At 37.4% G+C, this 20497-nt stretch overlaps 1 long non-coding RNA gene across 1 annotated transcript; it reads right to left on the reverse strand.

The window, feature by feature from the left end:
- Positions 1 to 14355: 14355 nt before the first annotated feature.
- On the reverse strand, positions 14356 to 18054 carry LOC142181877 (uncharacterized). Its single transcript, XR_012710786.1, has 4 exons — positions 17166 to 18054; positions 16956 to 17087; positions 16007 to 16877; positions 14356 to 15927 (listed from the first exon to the last, which is right to left on the reverse strand). It is a non-coding gene; the product is annotated as an uncharacterized LOC142181877 (long non-coding RNA).
- Positions 18055 to 20497: the final 2443 nt, after the last annotated feature.

Consider the following 20497-nt stretch of genomic DNA (forward strand, 5'->3'; position numbering starts at 1 on the left):
AGTTGACAATAGGACCAGTTGAATTCACTATGGAGTTCCAGGTGTTGGATATGGCTGTTTCGTACAATTTGCTGTTGGGTAGGCCTTGGATACATGTTGCTAAGGCAGTTTCGTCCTCTTTACATCAGATGGTGAAGTTTAAATGGGATAGACAAGAAATCATCGTACATGGCGATGAGAATTTATGTGCTTTCAATAATACCTCCATCCCGTTTATTGAGGGTGAAGAGGATAAGGGGTTGTGGGTCTATCAAGAGTCTGAGATGGTGTTAGTTGAAAAGGTTCCGAAAGGGGCATACATCCCAGGTCCAAAGTTAGCGTCTGTAATCGTCATGGTAGCGACCGAGATGTTGAAAAATGGTTTTATGTCGGGCAAGGGTCTGGGGGCATCTCTACAGGGTATCACACAGCCAGTTTCCTTGCGTGAAAATTTGGGCACATTTGGTCTGGGGTACAAGCCTGCAGGGGATGATGTGAAGAAGGCTCGAAAGTTGTACCCATCTGTCTGTCTGAACCTTCACGCATGAAATGCAGCGCCCCCACAAAGGGACGTTAGTACGAAATAATGTACCTAGTATGTAAGGCAATATACTGAAAGCTAAAACTGAACTGATAATATAATAACTGAAAGTAACTGGGAGTCAAAGATAATCTGAAGATATGCTCACCTGCTGATACTGACTCAACTCTCTCAATATAGTAAGTAAAATAGTTGTCCGGCCCTATAAGGCTCGGTATATATATATATATATAACTGCTCTACTGTAGTAGGCTCGCTCATAGGTGCTCGGCCATACTAGGCTGCTCTGCCATAGTAGGCTCGCTCATAGGCGCTCTGCCATACTAGGCTATGTATCTCGACCATGCTAGGCTCGCTCATTGGCGCTCGGCCATAGTAGGCTCGGTATATAACTTTCCATCTGATCAGAGGTTGCCCAATAAGGGCCTGCCCATCGATTATAGCTCGATATTAATGAAATTACTATAATACTGTATATATAGACTCTCTTCTCTCTTGACTGGAAGAAGGAAATACTCAATTGAATATGCAGTCCCCGATAAGGAGAATATTATCACTTACAAGACTAGGAAATATACGTAAAAGACGGGATATGAATTTTTCTTTATGCCTCGTTATCAAACGCGTGTAATCACAAGATCGTGATAAAATGAAGGAAGGGCTTAGCCTTAACATACCTAGAGTAGAGAAAAATTTGTATGATGTTCTTGGAAAAGGTTGCACCGTACTCCTTTAGAACTGTAAAATTTTACGTTGCTAAAGTGCTAAGAAATCTCGTTGGTTGAAGAAATTATGTTGTAGTGTCTTTGTAGGAACTTGTAGGAATTTGTAAGAAATTATATTGCTAAGGTGCTAAGCTCATGTTTTTTTATTATAGTTGTGTAGGGAATTTAGGAATCTGATTGTTGAGAATGAAATGTTACTTGTAATTAAAATCCTAAATGAAGTGTCTTGAAATCCATACATTAGGTTGCCACCTAATCCCAAATGACCCTTAGTCTTTTGTTTGGTTAGCTCCTTGCTTCCACGTGGGAAATATCAATTTTTATCCTCTTATTAGGTAATTAGGTAATGTCCAGCTACCCGATAATTAACCAATTACCCGCATAATTAAGAATTGTCTCAAATTACTTAAAATTCTATTGATTTTTATCTTTATACATCATACTATCACGGTCATATGGTACTAGTCCATAAATATCGGGTATTATAGCTTGGACCGTATTTTATCCCAAATCGACAACCTTCAACGAAACTCATTTTCTTTAATTCGTGTACCCTTTACCCTTCATGGCACTTACTTATAGCTTGTTATAAATAGCATAAATATGCTAACCTCAAGATAATCTCATCCCCGAGTCTATGTCAATTAATTAAAGACGAAATGTTAACGTACGAAAAACGCGAGATGTAACATTCTTCCTCCCTTAGAAACATTCGTCCTCGAATGTTTACTCTTAGATACCTTGGAAAATTTTTGCTAGAGTCTCCTCGGTACACTAGACTAAAACCACCCTACACACAGCCAGAAAATATACAATACATGCCATACTTGGCCTCGCATAGCTATCTATTATGAATTCAAAATGTCAAAAACAGGATCTTACCTGAGGACCTACTTGCCTGAATAGGGCTGTGCATAGGTATCCCATCTCGAGCCATATCTCCGGTCTGAAATAGGTGGGGGTATTTAGACCTCATTTATCCCTCCGCTTCCCACGTCATCTATTCCACATTCTTACTTCTCCATAAGACATTCACGGAGGCTACCTCCTTATTCTGTAGCTTGCAGATTTGTCGGTATAGGATGGCAACCGAAATTTCCTCATATAACAAGTCCTCTGTAATCTACACATCATCCGTGGGCACCACTCGGGTAGGATCGCCAATGCACTTCCATAACATAGATACGTGAAAAATCGGATGGACAGACTCCAATTTCGAGGACAATTCTAACTCATAAGCTACTTGGCCCACCCTTCGAATGATCCTATATGGCCCAATATACCATGGGCTAAGTTTTCCTTCCTTGCCAAACCTCATCACACCCTTCATAGGTGATACCTTTAAGAATACCCAGTCATTAATCCCGAACTCTAAAACTGGTCGCCGCACATCAGAATATGACATCCGATGACTCTGAGCTGTCAACAGTCGCTCCAGGATAAGCTTTACTTTGATACCACTTTTGTCAAAGGTTCTAAAAGAGAAGAAAATTCCTTTACAAGTTTCATGTAATAATCTGCCAAACGGAGAAAGCTACGAACCTCCGTCGGTGTTGTGGGTCTAGGTCAAGTCTTTACTGCCTCAATCTTTTGTGTGTTACCCCGAATACCTTCACCTGAAATAATATGCCCAAGGAAAGCTACATAATTCAACAAGAATTCACATTTAGAGAACTTTGCATACACCTTCCTTTTCTTTGTAAAACTTTGAGCATAGTATGCAAATGATCTGCATGCCCAGTCTTTGAACGAGTTTATACCAATATATCATCAAATAATGCAATCACGAATAGATCTAGAAAGGGTCTGAACACTCAGTTCATCAAGTCCATGAATATTGTTGGGGCACTAATCAAATCGAATGACATAACATGAAAATCAGGACTGGGTGAATAGTATGAGAATGCGGCTACATAATTGCCATAAAACCGGGACTACAAGACCCAGGAACAATAATGTCTCACCAGGACTAGGTACTACACGACAAACCCCTTAGAAATAAGTTGTACAAGTTAGTCACTTGTATTGGCAATTTTTTTCAGCAAACGAATGCTTATGTACTTTTGAAGATAGAAGGAATAAAATAAAGTCCTTTTGTTTTTATCTTGTTTATTGTCCAAACGGTAAATTGATTTTATCATTTGAAAGTTAACTAAAAACTCCAAATGCTTGTGCCAGAATGAATGGGAGACGTCCTCTTCAAGACTACCGTTAACATAAGAGGGTCCTCTCTTATGAAATCCTCATAGTAAAGGGTTGGTTCCGAAAGAGTTTATGCCTGGAACTCAAAAGCTATCAGAAGAAAATACACTCGAAGCCTTACCTAATTCGATGCAAAAAAAATGAATTTTGCGCAATATTTAAACAAAAAGTCTTCTTTATTTATCAAGCATGCCAAACGGTAGAAGTGCAAAGGTACAAATGGAAAATAGCAAAAGAAAAACGAAAAAATCTAAACTTTATCGCCAACGGAACTCGGGAAAAGAGAGGCATTTATGCCCCATCCCCGGGAGAAGTAGGCAAATCTGTCATCGGTGTAGTGTCACACCTCCTTTTTACACACCCGAGGGTAGTATAAGGGAGTTTTTCCAATTAAAGTGACATTAATCGAAATGGGATTATTTTATTAATTTCTTCAGAGTCACCACTTGGGATAGTTTATTTGGTGTCCCAAGTCACCGGTTTATTTTAAATCCCAAATCGAAGAAATTTTTATTTTTTTAAAAATTTGCGAACCAGAAATTCTAGATAAGGAGTTCTATTAATCCGGGAGAAGGTGTTAGACACTCCCGGGTTCTGTGTTTCTACCATGGTCGCTTAAACTATTAAAAACGGCCTATTATCTGATTAACTACATGATTTAATCTATTGTGCATTTTTAGATTTTATAACCGCTTTTAATTATTTTTTAAACCGCTTTTTAGGATTAATGGAATTATTTTTTGAACAAGTTACAATTATCGTACAATTGTCATTTTGGAACACACCGCGAACCACGCTACATGAAATGCACCCGCGATTCGCGATATGTTTATTTTTATTATTAATATTCGAAGTTGTTATGATCGGGTCACATGAAATGTACACCCAAATTGGGGATTATGTACCGTGACCATGCCATGGGAACCGTATCCATGGTCACGATGTTTATTATTAATCGCGCCTAAAGCAACTAGCGCAGTTGAATTATTTTCCTAATCTTTGAGATTGTTGTGATGGCAAATTTATGAACAAGATATTATTGGGGCAAATAGGCTAGCTAACATGATCTATTACTTGGCTAGATTCCTTATGGTCCAAAACCCACCTTATGGCCCATTCTTATTCCTTGTCAAGAAAGAAACAACTCAAATTTTTCTATCTACCCAATTAAAAGCACTTATTCAAGAACCAAGACCACATACATCACAATCGAAATAGAACTAATTAAAACAATTTAAATGAAAAAACTAAAACATGCTACTCAAACAACGTAGGATCACAAATCAACCAACACGAGCACCAAGCAATCATAACACAATAAAATGAGAATGAAAATTGAGAAATGGACCTTTTATTGATAAACAAAAGTTGAAAATTGCAAATCAATCGGACTAAACAAAGAAAAAATCCTTGGACCAAAATACCGAAATTATAAACCGGAACCTCGAATCGACACCGGAAAGCTCGAAACCAACACGACCTCAATATTAATTCCCTGTACTTGTTGTACCGAAATCACTGTATAATAGCTCCTCAAGCAAATTACAGTAATGTAACAGGAATTGGAATTGAAACTCGGCGGACGAAACCTTAAGAGTAAAAGGATGAATAACCAAAACTTTTCACCTTTTCACTTGATTTCATAGAATAATTATTTTTCGGTAAGTGAAACTTGAAAAGGAATGGGAGCTTTTTAGTGGACTGTGATAGAAATTGTGCTGCTATGTCCTAATGTTCATTTGGAGAAATGCAAAGATTGAACAGAAAACCAGCTTTGCATTGGGTCGTCGTTCTTTGTGAGGTGTAGGAATTGAAAGACTTAGGGTAGGGTTTCTATGATTGGATATTTTATATGGAGGTGGGAAGGGATGATGGTCATTAGATTAGAAGGAAATAGATGGCTAGGATTAAATCTTGCACTTAAATGGGCTAATGGATTGGGAAGAATGCACTAAGGGTAATTGGGTTGGACCATATCTTTTGGGTTTGAACTTAGGCTAAAAAGATCAAATTATACAATGTATCTATAAAAATGTAAAAATCACTCTAAATTAAAATAAACTAATATAAAACTAAATACTACGAGTGAAACTAATTTTTTTTGTATTTTATAATACTATAAATATAAATATACTAATTGACTTTAACCTAATGATGAAAATATTTATTTTATTTTTTATGATAAAATAAAGTAAAAGAGCCAAAACTATTTAAAATAATGATATTAAACCTAAACTAAATATTTTATGCTAAAATGTGTATAATCTTGGGGAGGGTCAAAAATCATATGTCTACAATTGCCCTTCTTTGACTGGAAACGTGAAGAGTTTTCAGACAAAGAATGAAAAGACAAGTTTTTTGACCCGACCCTTATTTGGAGAGGCCAAAAACTAAGAGAAAGGAGAATGTGATCGAGCCCTGGTATCTGAGCTGCCTACATATCCTTGTCTATAAAGGAATCAGGTCACGTGTAGTTCAGAAGTAGGAACAGTGATGGAGTACAGAGGTGGAGATCCGATTGAGGTGCCGTCGAGGTTTCGGTTCGCGGTCCTATTATTACATCAAAAATCAACATTGAAATGACTAACTAAGCCTACCAGCTACGAGTTATAAGATTCCTATCTATGAGTCTTTTGAAGCTTGATCTTGAGTCTTGGTTGGTTCTTCATACGAACTCTGACCTGAATCTTGATACTTGTTAGCTGCAGGTGTTGGTTCGATCTTCTTCAGATCAAGGCAAGACATGCAAAGCTTGTGACTTCGATCACGTCTTGAGCACTCCACATCTTTTCTCCGTTTCTGCACTTTGAATTCACTTATTGTTGTTTTTTCTTCTTTTCTCTTTTATTCTGGATTGAGACTCCTTTTTTTTGTCGTTTCAAACCCTGTGCCTCGAGGTAAAACCTGCTCAGACACCAAAACAAACAAACAAACGAAATTTTTCTGCCCCAGTTATCATTAGGAAAATTTCGTGAGTTATTGTAACAAACTTCTAAACTACTTTTTTATTGAAAGCGATAAAAGGTCAAGATTGTGTATCCCTGGGAAAAAGATATTAAGGAGTGGAGACCCTATATCTAAAATGAAATCAACTAGGGATTGGAGACCCTAAGTTGGAAAGATTACCAGGTTATGCTGGCATCAACTAAAGAGTGAGATCCTATGTTGGGAAAAGATTACCAGGTTATGCTGGCATCAACTAGGGAGTGGGACCCTATGCTGGAAAAGATTACCAGGTTATACTGGCATCCTATGTTGGAAGTTCATCAGACTAAGATTTCTATCCTAGGAGAAAGTTCATCAGACTAGGTCTTCTATCTTAGGATAAAAATTCATCAGACTAAGACATTTATCCTAGGAGAAAATTCATCGGACTAGGTTTTCTATCTTAGGAGAAAGATTCATCAGACTAAGACATCTATCCTAGGAGAAAATTCATCAGACTAGGTCCCTTTTTTGTTATCTTAGGAGAAAGATTCATTAGACTAAGATTTCTGTCCTAGGAGAAAGTTCATCAGACTAGGTTTCTTATCTTAGGAGAAAGATTCATATAACTAAGATTTTGATCCTAGGAGAAAATTCATCAGACTAGGTCCCTTTTTTGTTATCTTAGGAGAAAGATTCATGAACCTAAGATTTCTATCTTAGGAGAAAGTTCATCATACTAGGTTTCTTATCTTAGGAGAAAGGATTATCAGACTAAGATTTTGATCCTAGGAGAAAATTCATCAGACTAGGTCCTTTTTTTTGTTATCTTAGGAGAAAGATTCATCAGATTAAGATTTATATTGGGAGAAAAATCCATCAGACTAAGACTTTTTATCCTAGGAGGAAAAATGTGAGGATCAATGGCAAGATTTTATGCACAATAGCAAGACAAATATAGGCAAAGATTTGAGAAATTTCCCTTTGTCGGCTCTTCTCTTCTTTTCTTTTTTTTCATTTTTTCTCTTTTTTTCTATTTTTCTTTCTTTTTCTCTTTTCTTTTCCCTTATTTTTGTTTCTCTCTCTTTTTTTTGAACCATATTCCTTGTACTACTTTGTTCCTGTTGCAAACAAAGAAAATTTTGTTAGTTTTGAAAGTGGTGATCGATTTGTGGCCTTGAGTCTTGGGCGGCTTGGCTTTTGCTTCAATCAGCTTGAGTTGGCTTCAAGAAACTTTTGCTCTGCATGAACCATAATTGTTTCAAATCCAGTACCATTTGTATTTGTGGCTCAATCAACCTTATCCCAACTGGAGATCTTTCTTAGGTGACTTTTTCTGATATCTTGAATGACTTCATGCTTTTGAGCAATTTATCTGTCAGAGTGAATCACAAGTTATCTCTGCTTGCGTCAAGTAGGCTGACAAGAATCTTTTTTTGGGGGGAGCATTTGCATGAATCCTCAAGGCATGTTAAAAGTAACAACTGAGTGTGTTGGCCAAATTTACTTTGTGCAAGTGAAAAGCTGGTAGCAAATTTTGAAATCTTTTATTGCTTGTTTTGACAAGGACTGACTCAGAGTGAAGGACATAATGATACAAAGAAACAAGTATTAACAAGAAATGCCCCTGTCAGAAGGACAGAAGGAGGAGTGTTTTTTTTTTCAATAACTAGCCTTAATGAATCATGACATGCATTTTGGACTTAATTGCCGATCTATCAAACTAAATCCTATCTTCCCTTTTACCATTCTTATGACCTTTGAAGTCGGGCTTGTTTGTGTCAAATCTTTGCATCAACTTCACTACTCGCTTTCGACTAGTGGTGCCCCGAGGGATTTTCACCAACAAGTCCCTCTCATTTATTTATCTCTGTTTACCGTCGCTTTACAGTGCTCGTGAAGGTTTTCACTAATAAGACTCTCTCATTTTCTTTTATTTTTCTTTTTCTTTTTCTTTTGCTTTCTTGTACGAGCATCTTGACAGTGTTCTATGTCACGTGACAACCATTGCTCATTGCATGCTTCTCTTGGCATTATTGAAGACTGATCAGGAGGTCTTTATTTGGAAGATTTTTGGATAGGGTTAGAAAGAAAGGACGGCATGAAGGCTCAAAGTAGACTCAAAATGAGGGGTTATGGACTTACAACTCTTGGAATCGACTCTTTCAAAAGTGAAATAAAATCTCTGCCCCAATTTCAGATACTGGGGATTTTTGGATTTTTCTTTTTCTTCTAAATTCTTATTTGGTTGGACTGAACCGTGAGGCTACCTACGTATCCTTTTTAAAGGAATCAGGTCTAACATAGTTCAAATATCTGACCTAACTATTTTTTTCATCTTTCTTTCTTTACCTTTGTCTTTTTTTCCTTTTGTCTTTTTTTGTTTCTTTTTGTTTTCAAAACAAGTTGCCCCCGCTTCTATTTTTGAGGGCATGGACCTTTGACAATTCTTTTCTTCTTCTTTTTTTTACACTTAGAACTTTCTAAAAGCTGCCCCAGTTTGTACTCTTGGGGCATGGACTTTTATTGTTATTTCATTTTTTTTTTTACTTTTGACTCTAAACTTGATTCCAAAAGAGAGTGGTCAAAGAAAATAACACAGGCTCAAAGGGGTGACAAAGGGTATTGTTTGGGTAGCAGAAAAAGGGCCTCCCAACCTCGAGAACGCCAGACATAGTAACTTTTTGCGATCACGACATTGGCGAACATGTTTGTCTTCTTGGTGTGTCGTGGTCACAAGACACTTTCCATCCCTTAATGTCAAACTTTCTAACAAACTTCAATTGATTAAACATCTTCAAGCCCGATCTTCACAATGATTTGAAGGTGAATTTTACTCGACCTTAGTTCCAAAGTACTTCAAATCTTTATTCATCCTCAAAAGTGTTTTTTTTCAGTTATCCAATTCCAGATTAAATCAGTTTCTAAGATCTGGCCAAAATTTTTGCATTCATGTCATGTCATTAGAATTAGCGAGAAAAGAACTAGAAATAGAATGACACAAAAGGACAAACTATATTTTATTGAATAAGGATGTAAGGGTTAAACAACAAGGGTAAAAAACCTAAAATCCGAGTTACAACCCTAAAATAACCCGGATAATGAAAATAGAAAGTGAACAAACAGACAAGACTCACACAAACAGAATGGAGGGATAGAAGAGTTTGACTCAATAAAACAAATAAAATCTGGGTAACAACCCTGAAATAACCTAGATAGTAGAAAAAAACATCAAAACAAGCTACCAAGATTCCTTCCTAGTAAGGAGAGAATGACTTTTCAATTTCTAAGCTTGACATTTAGCCACAAATTTGCTCATCAGAATCACCATGGCCTTCTCCAATTTCAGTCGGCAAGCTCCCAAGAGGATTCTCATACTCCATGTCACCGGGAATCATCCCCACAAAGTGTGCATCATCATGTGTAGGTAAAGGGTTCTGCACGATATTCTGGGTGTCACTGTCTTTGGTCACAATCAGTTTTTCCTGGATCATCCTTTCTATTTCTCTTTTCAAATCTCGACAGCTTTCAACATTGTTCCCCTGGGCATTAGAATGGTATTCACACCTTTTAGAAGGGTCAAAGCTTCTTGAACATGGATCCACATGATTTGGAGGAATGGGTGCAATCATATCATGATGCTTTAACTTCTCAAATAAGCTTGCATAGGACTCTCCTATTGGTGTAAAATTATCTTTTAGCCGTTGTTCCCTTCTATACCCCTGGCTTGGATGTGGGTCGTAGGGCACTTGAAAATTTTGTGGAGGCTGGTAGAGATTTTGTGATGCTCGTGCTCGCCTTCTTGGGTGATTTGGTGGCTGAGCAACATACTGAGGTGGAGCAACAGAGTATTGAGGGTTATGAGGTGGATAATAGTGCTCAGGGGAGTCATGGAAAACCTGAGGAGGCTGCTCATACCTTTGAGATGTTCTCCTGGGACCTCTTCTCGACCCTGATGTCATCATGATTTCTTCAACCTTCTCATTCGTGTCACCAAAATTATCGGATTCAATCTGGACAGCCTGAGTTGCAGCTTTGAGAACTGCTTGACTTATAATTCTGCCTGTCTTAAGGCCATTCTCTACCATTTCTCTCATTCTAATTGCTTCCGAGAAGGATTTTATAACTGTGGACATCATGTTTTGAAAGTAATATAGCTCTTGAGCCTGAAGGAAGACAGTGATTAGCTCGTGGTCATTCATGGGTGGCTTAACTCTAGCTGCTTGTTCTCTCCATTTAATGGCATATTCCCAGAAACTTTCAGTTAGTTTCTTCTTCAGGTTTGCAAGGGAATTGCGGTCTGGGGCAATGTCAATGTTGTATTGGAACTGTTTGACAAAGGCATGTGCCATGTTATCCCAGACGTACTAGCGAGATGTGTCTTGATCCATAAACCATTCGGATGCTACTCCCGTAAGGCTTTCCCCAAAATAAGCTATTAACAATTCTTCATTTCTTTCCGCACCTCTTAGTTGATTGTAATATCTTTTTAGGTGGGCTATGAGGTCTCCATGTCCATTATACTTTTTTAATTTGGGAGTCTTGAAACCAGGAGGCAAGTGGACATCGGGGAACATATATAGATCCTTGAAGACAATACTCTTCTGACCTGACAACCCTTGCATGTTTTTTAACTGTTGTTCTAAGCTTTTCACTCTTTAGGTCATTTCTTCTTGTGCCATCTTTCGGGCAGGCTCCTCAATATTTGCAGGAAGGTCAAACAAATATGAGTGGTGCTCAGGAGAGTGGTACTGCTCTTGCTGGGTAGCAAATTGTGACTCATGACTTGGCTGTCCTTGGCCATTGGCTCATGCTTGACACATTTTGGTCATTTGCTGTTTCAGTATTCTATTTTCCTCAAACACAGTAGACTCTTGTCGAACCTTCTGACCCTGAGTCTCTTGTGCACTTGTAACATTTTCAATGTCAGTTATCATTTTTTCTTGGATCTTGTGTTGTCCGCTTACCACAAACCAACCACCTCAACTTTCTTCACAATTCAAAACAAAGCATGTTAGAATGGACTCAGTTAGTCCTTATTATTATCATCTTTCCCTCTTGTTTTTCATTTATTTTCTTTTTTTCTCTTTTCATTTGATCGAACCTGATGTGGGTTACGTACATATCATGCGGGAACATGAATCAGATCTTGCGTAGGTCGAGAAGATCAGGAATAAAGTAAATAAACTAACTTTTTTTCGAATTTTGAATTTTGAATTTTATTTTTCGAAAGAAAGACTTATAAAGAAGAAAGAGAATATTTTTGGATTTTGATTTTTCTTCAAAATATTTGCAAAGAAAGACTTCTAAAGAAAAGAGATATATTTTTTTTGAATATCAACCTTTTTTCTTCTTTTTTTCTTTTTTGGAATTTCGAAGAAAAATTTCTAAAGAAGAAAGAAAATATTTTTGGATTTTTGGAATTTTATTTTGAATTTATGAAGAAATGCTTCTAAAGAAAAAGAAAATATTTTTGAACCTTGAATTTTCTTTTTAATTTTTGAAAGAAGAATGAAAAATATTTTTTTGGATTTTGAGAAGAAATTAAAAGAAAATATTTTTGTATATTTTTTAAAAAAGAATATTGGGGTGTAAAAGAAAGACTTTCTAAAGAAGAAGTAATGAAAAATATTTTTGGATTTTTTTAAAAAATTGTGGGCCGAAACCAATGAAGTTTGCCTACGTATCTCATATTCGGTGAGAATCATACCCGCGTAGTTCGGCCGGTTTTGACGGAACAAGGAAACATGACTTTGGAAACATTGGCTTCTTTTTTTTCTCTTTTTTTTGAATTTCGGGAGAGTTTCAGAAATTTCAAATACCTACCTCTCACTCTTGGTTTTTCCCTTTGATTTTCTTTTTTTTTTCTTTCTTCTTTTTTGATTTTCTTTTTTCTCGTTTTTTTCATTTTCTTTCCCTATTCTAGAATTCGGTCAACATGCAAGCCGAAACAGACAGATACGCAAGTAGTACGTAAGATGCATCAGGATGGTCTTTTAATTTGGGTACACATGTCCTAGATGAACCCAACCCCTGTGTTGAGTCCCGAAGGTCAGATGCACGTGATGCAAACAAGTATTCCTACTAGGGATCCGGCATGAGGCTATGTTATTCTAGGTTTAAAAACTTGGGTTTATTTGTTCTAGACCTGGCTTACCCAAGCGGACAGCTCAAGCCGAGAGGGTGCAACGTACCGGGAATATAGAAGCTTCACCAGCTTTGCAACTTGTCCGAACCTCGTTCTAAAATTGAGATATGACTCTAACAGAAGAGAAGTCACACGAAATACATGCTTCCCAGATGATTTAGAAGACTCAGGGAGAAGAGAGTTTCGTAACAATTTATATACAGTCCAAACAATATCAAAACGGTAAAAAACGGCATTTAGTACATTAGGCTCAAACATGTAAAAATCACATAATAAATAAAGTCAAGTATAACAGTTATTCTAAGCTCGAATTCTGAACCCTGAACCAGAAGTTCTGGGTTCTTTTCCCCAGCAGAATCGCTAGAGCTGTCACACCTCCTTTTTTACACACCCGAGGATAGTATAAGGGAGTTTTTCCAATTAAAGTGACATTAATCAAAATGAGATTATTTTATTTAATTTCTTCAAAGTCGCTACTTGGGATAGTTTATTTAGTGTCCCAAGTAACCGGAATATTTTAAATCCCAAATCGAGGAAATTTTCTGCGAACCAGAAATTCTAGATAAGGAATTCTATTAACTCAGGAGAAGGTGTTAGGCATTCCCGGGTTCTGTGGTTCTAGCACGGTCGCTTAAATTGTTAAAAATGGCCTATTATCTGATTAACTACATGTTTTAACCTATTGTGCATTTTTAGCTATTATAACCGCTTTTAATTATTTTTTAAACCGCTTTTTAGGATTTATGGAATTAATTCTTGAACAAGTTACGATTGTCGTACACTTATCGTTTTGGAACACACCGCGAACCATGCTACATGAAATGCACCCGCGATTCATGATATGTTTATTTTTATTATTAATATTTGAAGTTGTTATGATCAGGTCACATGAAATGCACACCCGAATTGGGGATTATGTACCGTGACCATACCATGGGAACCGTACCAATGGTCACGATGTTTATTATTAATCGCGCCTAAAGCAACTAGCGCAGTTGAATTATTTTTCTAATCTTTGAGATTGTTGTGATGGCAAATTTATGAACAAGATATTATTGGGGCAAATAGGCTAGCTAACATGATCTATTACTTGGCTAGATTCCTTATGGTCCAAAACTCACTTTATGACCCATTCTTATTCCTTGCCAAGAAAGAAACAACTCCAATTTTTCTATCTACCCAATTAAAAGCACTTATTCAAGAACCAAGACCACATACATCACAATCGAAATAAAACTAATTAAAACAATTTAAATGAAAAAACTAAAACATGCTACTCAAACAACGTAGAATCACAAATCAACCAACACGAACACCAAGCTATCACAACACAATAAAACGAGAATGAAAATTGAGAAATGGACCTTTTATTGATGAACAAAAGCTGAAAATTGCAAATTAATCGGGCTAAACAAAGCAAAAATCCTTGGACCAGAGCACCGAAATTATAAACTGAAACCTTGAATCCGGAAAGCTCGAAACCAACACGACCTCAATACTAATTCCCTATACTTGCTATACTGAAATCACTGTATAATAGCTCCTCAAGCAAATTACAGTAGCGTAACAGGAATTGGAAATGAAACTCGGCGGACGAAACCTTAAGAGTAAACGGATGAACCAACCTTTTTCCATGACTTCCAACCTAATCCTTTTGAAGAGATCAACAGTGACCCGCTCTTGAAAAACGTATTTGAAGTACCAAATGGGAATTTTCAAGAATCATAAAAATTGAACCAAAGATCTGAACTTTTTAGTTTTCCAATTGCTTTTCAACTTGTAATAAACGTAAAGAAGACTCTTCAAAACTCAAATCTGACTCAAAGGCTAAATAGTTTGGTAATCTAAACTTGGTTATTCATTTTTCTAATACAAAAAATATGGTACAACTGGAAAAAGAGAAGAAGAGCGCAAGAAATGTAATACTACCCCAAAACTTTTCGCCGTTTCACATGATTTCATAGAATAATTATTTTTTGCTTAGTGAAACTTGAAAAGGAATGGCAGCTTTTCAGTGGACTGTGACAGAAATTGTGTAGCTATGTCCTAATGTACATTTGGAGAAATGGAAAGATTGAACAGAAAACCAGCTTTGCATTAGGTCGCCGTTCTTTGTGAGGTGTAGGAATTGAAAGGCTTAGGATATGGTTTCTATAATTGAGTATTTTATATGGAGGTGGAAAGGAATGATGGTCATTGGATTAGAAGGAAATAGATGACTAGGATTAAATCTTGCACTTAAATGGGCTAATGGGTTGGGAAGAATAGGCTAGGGGTAATTGGGTTGGACCATGTCTTTTGGGTTTGAATTTAGGTTAAAAAGATCAAATAATATAATGTATCTATAAAAATATAAAAATCACTCTAAATTAAAATAAACTAATATAAAACTAAATACTACGAGTGAAACTAATTTTTTATTTTGTATTTTATAATACTATAAATATAAATATACTAATTGACTTTAACCTAAAGATGAGAATATTTATTTTATTTTTTGTAATTTTTTTATTTTTTGTGATAAAATAAAGTAAAAGAGTCAAAACTATTTAAAATAACGATATTAAACCTAAACTAAATATTTTACGCTAAAATGTGTAAAATCTTGGGGAGGGTCAAAAATCATATGTCTTCATGTAGGATCTTAGCCTTCATCATCCTTCTCTTCAAGTTCATCCTCGATTCTCGAATACTCAGAACCGGTACTCGAAGAGTCAGCTGCGTCAAGCTTAGCTGGGAGACGTTCCCGAGTAGTTAAATCCAGCGTTCGGGCCTTGGTGGTTTCATCATTAATATCAATGACGCTCGCTTTAGCCTCCTCTAAGATTTCCCTCCTCATATGATACATAGAGTATGTCTTTTCAAAGACGAGGGATTCCCCTTGGTGTTGGAACTTTGCCTTACGTCTATAAACTTCGTCCAAAAGGCCATCCCACTCGGATCTTGTAGTGCCAAGGCTAAGATCAAGATCACAAATTGTAGATATGTGAACCCGATTTTGCTCCATGATCTTTTTATACCTCTCTTCCATGCGGGCCCGCTTTTCCTCGACAGTAGCAACTTCTTCATCTTTGGAGTTCAAGGCTGCCTCCAAATAATTCACTCGTTCATTGGAGGCAGACTCGCACTCGGCAGCAGCGAGCACATCACCTTAGACCTCAGCCTATTTAGCCTTAGCTTCTTGAAACTCTACATTTAGCTAAGAGGGTCTTAGCTAAGGGCCATCACTTCCTACTCACTTAGCTACAACCGAGCCTCTGGCTCACTCGCCTCAACAACTTTTGCTTCCAGCACCGGGAGGTGAGCAACAATTTTGTCCCTCTCGACCACAGCTGATCCCGTTCGGACATAAGTCCCTCTTTATCGAGGAATAATCTCTGAAGGCCCTCGAAAGCAACAAAGTTGGCCTGCAAAACGTATATCAAAGTCAAAAACCTTGTTATAACAGATGAATAAAAACAAGCAGTAAAAGAACAAGCACAGTACCGCTGCCGCATTGTGCATGGCATTATTCAACATACACTCCTTTGAAAGGGAGTGTATTTTCTTCTTATCTTTTCCTGAAGCAAGCAGCTCAGATAGTTGGCAAACTCCACCGGCCAGGACAGTAAATGGCACCCCTTTGAAATTAAGAGAGTCACACTCCTCCTTCCTCGTGAATTTGGAGAAGGGGGTGAATAATTGTGCCCCAAATTCCCATGATCAGGAGATTGGGGAGGAGAAGCAGCCTCCTGTTGGACATTTGGGACCGATGGAGAAGATGTAGCAGTTGTTGGTGATGAAGGCGCAACCGATTTGGAGGGGGTAAAGGTGATGGTGTTGTAGGTTGAGAAGCAGCTATGACAAAGGCAGTGCTGATTATTGGTTGCTCATCAATAAAAGGCAGAAGAGGACCGGTTTCCGACCTTACAGGATAGGAAGTGGCAACTGGGACCGAAAAGCGAGAATTGACATTCTCTACTAACTCCATTTCTCCCCAAAGCGCTCGAACTTTGCCCTCGGTTGGGGTTCTAAGCTCTCTAGATTGAGCATTTATGTTGAGTTGATGAAGATCGTTGTCTCTTTTGAATGGAAGCCTCTCCATCACTAGCTTCCCCGTCATCTTCAATGACCACAATAGTTGCGTCCGGCTCCGGCGTGGCCTTCTTTATTTTCTTATTTTTATCCCCAGCCGAGGAAGAACGCCGCATGTTTAGTTGCTTGTTCTCTAGATGTGGACTCCGATAGGAAGCACCTGCACCAGAGGCAGATCCGAGGGCACCGCTCCGAGTGAGAGCCTCCTACAACAACCTTGCAGCCTCCGCAGGATCGGCCAAAACCTCAACTTTGAGGCACGTAATAGAACCTTGCGAGAGTCCTGAATCAAATAAAAAGATATGGTTTTCACATTTTCTTATGTACATAGAGAGGCGGAAATTAGAAAGAATCAGTTTACCATGGTTCTTGGCCTTCCACCCGTATTTGGGGGCCAACTCCTTCCACCGATGGGTCTCTGGCGTAGTAATATCCAGAATCTTCTGAACTCATTCGCCCAGGCCTTCAACCCTTGGTGGTATCCACCGAGTAGCTGAAATAACGGAAACAAAAGGGTTAGCAATGATAGGGAACAACCTTTTACGGAGAAAGAGATAGATTACAAACTTACGTGAACGACTCCATGATTCGAAAAAATATGGAGTTGTGGCTGGGATGATATCCCTAGTTGCAATGATGACAAACTGCTTCATCCATCCACGATCATCGTCATCATCCATGCTGGTAAGCAAAGCATGGTGGCTACACTAGCTGAAGTTTATTACTCCCCCGTCGAAGATTTTTGGGGGAGTAGAGGTTTATCATATATGCCAGGGTTACGGTTTTCCCCGTCTCCGTGCACAACCGGCGCAGACAAGCCACTGTTCACCACACTGAAGGGCCTACTTATGCCAAGCAGACCTGCTACCGGTGGCATAACTCCAAGATCATGGGGTCAAGTCTCCCGCTCAAAGAAAATGGGCCTAAAGTGAAGGGGTACGCATAGGCATACGTAAAATCCTTCTTGGTGAAGCTCACCCGCTCCACCAGGTCAGGGGCAATGATGTTTAGGTCATGGCAATTACAATCCTCCTTCACAGTAGGATTACTAAAATGGCAAATAGAAGAAGGATACCTACTAACAACCTAAGTTCAAGTATTTGCAAAAGGGAACTTCTCTTGAAAGTCATTAACAATGCTCAAGTGTTTGGATATAATGGTGCTTACTGTAGGAGGATCAACATCGACATCAATCTCTTTATCTTTACTTCTCTTCGGACCTCCGCTGAAAAAGAAGACTAGAGTTTTTAGAGGATTCACTAAAAGAAGCCATGACAATAAAGAGTTTATTGGTTAAGAGCAAAGAAAGTTGGAAAGAGATAAAAGCAGAAGAGCGTTAAGAGCAAAGAAGGTAATAAACTTATGATTTGTATGTAAAACTCGTGATTCCTTTGCTTTATTGATGCATGAATAAGAGACATATATAGTTTGATGGACAAAAAAGTTTCTCAAAAAGCGACAAGTAAAACATTTAAGAATACCGAAAGAGTATTATTATCAATATAATTGGTTTATATGAAATTCCATTCAAAAGAGTAAATTAATTAAATTTTTTGTAGAATCATCTACCATTTAGAATTTACTGTCCATCGTAATTTATATTTACATAGCGTAGAGCCCATAAGGGAGAAAACGCTAAATTTTACAATCTTAGATTCAAATCCGAGTAAATTTTATATTAGTAGTGTAAATAGTTGTAAAGTTACTTTAACGCGAAAATTATAAGAATGTTCAAAGTTGACGTGCTATATTCTGGAAATGTTCAATGGAGGTGCTGGTAGACTTCCGAAGTCAACGGAAATCACTTTGGAAATTTAACAAAAATAGAGAAGAAGTCAACTGGTCAACCGCCAACTGTATAGGAAAGTGGAGAACCAAAAAATTGAATTTTTTTACAAAAACCCGTGTCTGCCGACCCACACAGAAGCTCCGTCGAACACGCACACACTGAGTTCAAGTGGGTTTCTTTGTTCCTGACCACTGTTTGCATCAAGCGTAGGATTCAAATAAGTGAATAAAGGTTAAAACTGGTTGAAGTAAACAAGTGGATTAGCTTATAGTCCACTCAAAAGTTTTCTCAAGTAAGACGGATAAGTAAATTTAGACTAATTAATAGGTCTTAAATAGTAGTAACTTATAATTCAAAACATCCAACCCGCACAACTTGAATAATAATGTTTCTATGGGCTACTTTAACACATAATATGATTAAGTAATTTAACACAGGAAGCCACAAATTAAAATAATAATTTGATCCTGATTAAAAGTTAAAATATTATTTAAAAGATAATTTTCATGCATATATTAGTTTAATAAAATTATCTATGTGAATAATATCTAAGATAATTGACAACATTTGAATTTTTTGGGTAATTAAGTAGGCTTTTTATTAATCACCAAAACAATTACAAATCAGTAGCTCAGCCAGCTAGTCTCAAAGTAGAAACATAATAGTATCAAAACTTCCAGTTTTCCTGTACAACAGTGCTATGTCTAGTTTAAGGAAGCAAACTTGGAAAACTAATTTTTGCACTAAGCATTTCATAGGCCCAACAGCCCTATAGCAATAATCACGTGCTATCTCTTTTGCCACTCCTTCACAATCTCTGGACACCCTTTCAAAGACTCTTGAGTTCCTCTCCTTCCATATGGCATATATAACCCAGCATATATCATCTTAATGAGATTTTCCTTTGTTGTCTTCCCTTGTATACTTTTAACAATCTCTTGAAATTATAATTCCCAATTACTGCCAGCATAGAGTTGTTGTTGCGCTCACTTGCTGACTTTGTTCTAAAGTGCCTGAGCATATCTGCTTTCAGCAAATAGATGGCTTCTTGTTTCATTATAAGATTGACATAGAACACATGCAGCTTGTGCATTGAGGCCCCAGTTCAGCAATCTATGCAACCATATTGTGAATAAGGTTTTTGGTCTTGCAGAGTTCTGGAACATTAGCTTTCTCCACCTTACCTTTTGGTATTCTGGTATCAGTTGTAAGTATATTTTCCTAATGACACTTATATTCAACAAGAGGCCTATTCAGTTGCCTAATGATATCTCTTGCCCACAGAATTCTTCTAACCATCCAATTGGAGGTTTGTCGAATAGTCATAGTTTCCACATTCTGATACTTGATGTAGTAGGCATGGATCTATTTTATCCAAAGTTTTATCTCTCTTATGAGTCAAATCCCAGTGTGTCTTTGCAATTGCAGCATTGTTCCATACCTAGAGATTGTGCAAATTGAGCCCCCTTGTAGATTTAGGTAGGCAGATCTTCTTCCAAGCAATAAGAGCCTTCTTTGCGATTGTATTACCCCTAGACCACAGGTAGCTTCTGCAGTGGGCTTCAACCATTTGTATCACCTTAGCTGGTAGAGTGAAGATTTGAGCGCAATATGATTGTGTTAGTTTGAATGCCCGTATGGATTATTAAAGAACTTGGTTCTTTACTGTGTTCCATAAGCGTAAAGTAAATAAGCAATAAAATGAACACATCGATTTTTACGTGGAAAATAACCCGATTCAAAAGGTAACCACAACCTACCACGTAGGATTTTCAACTCCAATTTCACTAGAACAATGAGCCAAAATGTGTCTATTACAAGATTGTAATTAAATACTCTCCAGTCCTACTACTCCTATTTGATTCACAAGTTACTCTAACTTGTAATGTAAAATACTCACTCCAACTCACTAATTGTTTATGACACTTGATTACAACTCAATTACCTAAAACACATTCACTAGATTGACTCATGAATAATACAATGCAAGTAATAGACTCAAGTAAATGACTTATGACACTTTAGTTGATGTATGAAAGGATGGTTCAGAAGTCCAAAGTCGATCATATTTAAAACGCTTCATCTTGAGATCTTCTAGGAGCCATATTCATAGT

Source organism: Nicotiana tabacum, chromosome 1 (genome assembly GCF_000715075.1).
Source record: "Nicotiana tabacum cultivar K326 chromosome 1, ASM71507v2, whole genome shotgun sequence".
Taxonomy (NCBI): domain Eukaryota; kingdom Viridiplantae; phylum Streptophyta; class Magnoliopsida; order Solanales; family Solanaceae; genus Nicotiana; species Nicotiana tabacum.